We start from the raw sequence: 5,554 nt of genomic DNA, 5'->3' as shown, positions 1-5,554 counted from the left end.
TCTCGATAGGTGCAGAAGAGGCTTTCAATAAAATTCATCATACCTTCATGTTAAAAACCCTCAACAGACTAGGCACTGAAGGAGCATACCTCAAAATAACAGAGCCATCTATGACAAACCTACAGCCAACATCACACTGAACAGGGAGAAGCTGGAAGCATTCCCCTTGTGAACCAGAACAAGACAAGGATGTCCACTCTCACCACCCTTATTCAACATAGTACTGGAAGTCCTAGCCAGAGAAATAAGGCAAGAGAAAGCAATAAAAGGGACCCAAATATAAAAGGAAGTCAAACTATCTCTGTTTTCAGATGATGTGATTTTATACCTAGAAAAGCCCATAGTCTTTGCCCAAAAGTTGCTTGATCTGATAAGCAACTTCAGCAAAGTTTTAGGTTACAAAGTCAATGTACAAAAATCAGTAGCATTTCTATGCACCACCAACATCCACACTGAGAGCTAAATCAGTAACATAACCCCATTCATAATAGCTACAAAAAATTAAAACACCTAGGAAATGCAGCTAACCAGGAAGGTGAAAGATAGCTACAATGAGAAGTACAAACCACTGCTGAAAGAAATCAGAGACAACACAAATGGAGAAACATTCCTTGCTCATGGATAGGAAAAATCAACACTTAAAATGGCCATACTGCCCAAAGCAATTTACGGGTTCAGTGCTATTCCTATCAAATGACCAACGACATTTTTTACAGAATTAGAAAAAAAAGTATTCTAAAATTCATATGGAAACAAAAAAGCCTGAACAGCCAAGGCAATCATAAAGAGAACAAAGCTAGAGGCATCACATTACCCAACTTTATACTAGAAGGCTACAGTGACCAAAACACCATGGTGCTGGTACAAAAACAGACACATAGAGCAATAGAACAAAACAGAGGACCCAGAAGCAAAGTTGCACATCTACAACTGCCTGATCTTCAACAAATTTAACAAAAACAAGTAATTTGGACAGGACTCCCTATTCAATAAATAGTGCTGGGATAACTGGCTAGCCATATGCAGAAGATTGAAACTGGACCACTTCCTCACACCATATGCAAAAATCCACTCAAGATGGATTGAAGACTTCAATGTGAAACCCAAACCTACAAAAACCCTAGAAGAAAACCTGGGAAATACCATTTTGGACATAGGTCCTGGCAAAGATTTCATGATGAAGATGCCAAAAGCAATTACAAAAAAAAACCAAAAACTGACAGATGGTAACTACACAAAAAACTTTCTGCATAGTGAATGAAACTATCAACAGAGTGAAGAGACAACCTACAGAATGGGAGAAAATATTTGCAAAATATGCACCCAACAAAAGTCTATTATCCAGAGCTATAAGGAACTTACACAAATTAACAAGCAAAAGCAAACAACCCCATTAAAAATGGGCAAAAGACATGAACAGACACTTCTTAAAAGAAGACATACAAGAAGCCAGCAAACATGAAAAAATGCTCATCGTTACCAGTTATCAGAGAAATGCAAATCAAAACCACAATCATATATCATTTTCACACTAGTCAGAATGACTTTTGATAAAAAGTTAAAAAAGAAAAAAAGATGTTATGAGGCCGCAGATAAAAGGGGGCACTTATACACTGTTTGTGGGAATGTAAATCAGTCCAGCCACTGTGGAAACCAATTTTGAGATTTCTCAAAGAACTACCATTTGACCCATTACTGGGTATATCCCATTACTGGATATATGCCCAAAGAAATATAAATTGTTTTACCATAAAAACACATGCATGTGCATGTTTATCATAACACTATCCATAATAGCAAAGACTTGGAATAACCTAAATGCCCATCAATGGTGGACTGGATAAGAAAAATGTAGTACATATACACGATGGAATACTATGCAGTTATAACAAAGAATGAAATCACGTTCTTTGCAGCAACATGAATAGAGGTGGAGGCCATTATCTTAAGCAAATTAACACAGGAACAGAAAACATGTTCTCACTTCTAAGCGGGAGTTAAACATTGAATACACATGAATACAAAGAAAGGAACAGTACATACCAAGGCCTACTTTAAGGTTGGGAGTGGGAGGAGGCTCAAAAAACCTACCTATCAGGGAAGTCCCATTCTGGCTCCCCTCTCTTTTGCAAGAGAGAGAGCTGTTCTCTTTTCTTTTTCTTTCACCTGCTAAACCTCAACTCTTAAATCAAAAAACAAACAAACCTACCTATCAGGTACTATGCTTATTACCTGGTTCACAAAATAATCTGTACACCAAACCCCATGACATGGAATTTATCCGTATAACCTGTACATGTATGCCCTGAACCTAAAATAAAAGTTGGAAAAAAAAAATGAGCAAATGTTTGTACCATGCATCTTGTACAGACAGCAGAACCATGAGCCAAATAAACCTCTTTTCTTTACAAATTACCTAGCCTCAGATATTCTTTTATAGCAACATTAGATAGATTAAGAATGGAATTGCAGGGTCATAGTACATACATCATGTTCATTTTTAATGAATACTGCCAAACAACTTTCCAAAGTTCCAATTGTCCAACATCTTCAGCAAACTTAGTGGTGTCAGTCTTTCATGTTATTCTGGTAGGCATGTACTGGTACCTTTTGGCATTAGTTTTCATTTCACTGATTATTAATGAGGTTGTGCACTTTTCAGGTGATTATTGGTTTTTGTCCTGGTGTGAAATAGCTGTTCAAATGCTTGCTCACTTTAGGAGGCTGAGGGTTGCTTGTCTTTTTTATACTGACATGTTGATTTTTTAAAATATATTTTTGTGTTCTGTGTACAGTTCGTTTGTTGAATATATTGTGAGAATATGTTTGATGAAAAAAGCTCTTAATTTTAAGGTAGTACATTTACCGATGTTCTTTATAGTGAGCATATTTTGCTTAAATGTTTGTCTGCTCCAAGGTCATGAAATGTTCTGTATTTTCTTCTGTTTTTAAATTTTTATTATTACTATTTTTATTTTTTAATTTTAATTTTATTTTTTAAATTTTATTATTATCATACTTTAAGTTTTAGGGTACATGTGCACAATGTGCAGGTTAGTTACATATGTATACATGTGCCATGCTGGTGTGCTGCACCCATTAACTCTCCATTTAGCATTAGGTATATCTCCTAATGCTGTCCATCTCCCCTCCCCCCACCCCAAAACAGTCCCCAGAGTGTGATGTTCCCCTTCCTGTGTCCATGTGTTCTCATTGTTCAATTCCCACCTATGAGTGAGAATATGCGGTGTTTGGTTTCTTGTTCTTGCGATAGTTTACTGAGAATGATGATTTCCAATTTCATCCATGTCCCTACAAAGGACATGAACTCATCATTTTTTATGGCTGCATAGTATTCCATGGTGTATATGTGCCACATTTTCTTCATCCAGTCTATCATTGTTGGACATTTGGGTTGGTTCCAAGTCTTTGCTATTGTGAATAGTGCCGCAATAAACATACATGTGCATATGTCTTTATAGCAGCATGATTTATAGTCCTTTGCGTATGTACCCAGTAATGGGATGGCTGGGTCAAATGGTATTTCTAGTTCTAGATCCCTGAGGAATCGCCACACTGACTTCCACAATGGTTGAACTAGTTTACAGTCCCACCAACAGTGTAAAAGTGTTCCTATTTCTCCACATCCTCTAAAGCACCTGTTGTTTCCTGACTTTTTAATGATTGCCATTCTAAGTGGTGTGAGAAGGTATCTCATTGTGGTTTTGATTTGCATTTCTCTGATGGCCAGTGATGGTGAGCATTTTTTCATGTGTTTTTTGGCTGCATCAGTGTCTTCTTTTGAGAAGTGTCTGTTCATGTCCTTTGCCCACTTTTTGATGGGGTTGTTTGTTTTTTTCTTGTAAATTTGTTTGAGTTCATTGTAGATTCTGGATATTAGCCCTTTGTCAGATGAGCAGGTTGCGAAAATTTTCTCCCATTTTGTAGGTTGCCTGTTCACTCTGATGGTAGTTCTTTTGCTGTGCAGAAGCTCTTTAGTTTAATTAGATCCCATTTGTCAATTTTGGCTTTTGTTGCCATTGCTTTTGGTGTTTTAGACATGAAGTCCTTGTCCATGCCTATGTCCTGAATGGTAATGCCTAGGTTTTCTTCTAGGGTTTTTATGGTTTTAGGTCTAACGTGTAAGTCTTTAATCCATCTTGAATGAATTTTTGTATAAGGTGTAAGGAAGGGATCCAGTTTCAGCCTTCTACATATGGCTAGCCAGTTTTGCCAGCACCATTTATGAAATTGGGAATCCTTTCCCCATTGCTTGTTTTTCTCAGGTTTGTCAAAGATCAGATAGTTGTAGATAAGTGGCGTTATTTCTGAGGGCTCTGTTCTGTGCCATTGATCTATATCTCTGTTTTGGTACCAGTACCATGCTGTTTTGGTTACTGTAGCCTTGTAGTATAGTTTGAAGTCAGATAGCGTGATGCCTCCAGCTTTGTTCTTTTGGCTTAGGATTGACTTGGCAATGCGGGCTCTTTTTTGGTTCCATGTGAACCTTAAAGTAGTTTTTTCCAATTCTGTGAAGAAAGTCATTGGTAGCTTGATGGGGATGGCATTGAATCTCTAAATTACCTTGGGCAGTATGGCCATTTTCACGATATTGATTCTTCCTACCCATGAGCATGGCATGTTCTTCCATTTCTTTGTATCCTCTTTTATTTCATTAAGCAGTGGTTTGTAGTTCTCCTTGAAGAGTTCCTTCACATCCCTTGTAAGTTGGATTCCTAGGTATTTTATTCTCTTTGAAGCAATTGTGAATGGGAGTTCACTCATGATTTGGCTCTCTGTTTGTCTGTTATTGGTGTATAAGAATGCTTGTGATTTTTGTACATTGATTTTGTATCCTGAGACTTTGCTGAAGTTGCTTATCAGCTTAAGGAGATTTTGGGCTGAGACCATGGGGTTTTCTAAATCTACAATCATGTCATCTGCAAACAGGGAGAATTTGACTTCCACTTTTCCTAATTGAATATCCTTTATTTCCTTCTCCTGCCTAATTGCCCTGGCCAGGACTTCCAACACTATGTTGAATAGGAGTGGTGAGAGAGGGCATCCCTGTCTTGTGCCAGTTTTCAAAGGGAATGCTTCCAGGTTTTGCCCATTCAGTATGATATTGGCTGTGGGTTTGTCATAGATAGCTCTTATTATTTTGAGATACATCCCATCAATACCTAATTTCTTGAGAGTTTTTAGCATGAAGGGTTGTTGAATTTTGTCAAAGGCCTTTTCTGCATGTATTGAGATAATCATGTGGTTTTTGTCTTTGGTTCTGTTTATATGCTGGATTACATGTATTGATTTGCATATATTGAACCAGCCTTGCATCCCAGGGATGAAGCCCACTTGATCATGGTGGATAAACTTTTTGATGTGCTGCTGGATTCAGTTTGCCATTATTTTATTGAGGATTTTTGCATCAATGTTCATCAAGGATATTGGTCTAAAATTCTCTTTTTCGGTTGTGTCTTTGCCCGGCTTTGGTATCAGGATGATGCTGGCCTCATAAAATGAGTTAGGGAGGATTCCTTCTTTTTCTATTGAT

The sequence above is a fragment of the Pongo pygmaeus genome, chromosome 17 (genome assembly GCF_028885625.2).
Source record: "Pongo pygmaeus isolate AG05252 chromosome 17, NHGRI_mPonPyg2-v2.0_pri, whole genome shotgun sequence".
Classification (NCBI taxonomy): Eukaryota; Metazoa; Chordata; class Mammalia; order Primates; family Hominidae; genus Pongo; species Pongo pygmaeus.
This window is presented reverse-complemented; position numbering follows the sequence as displayed.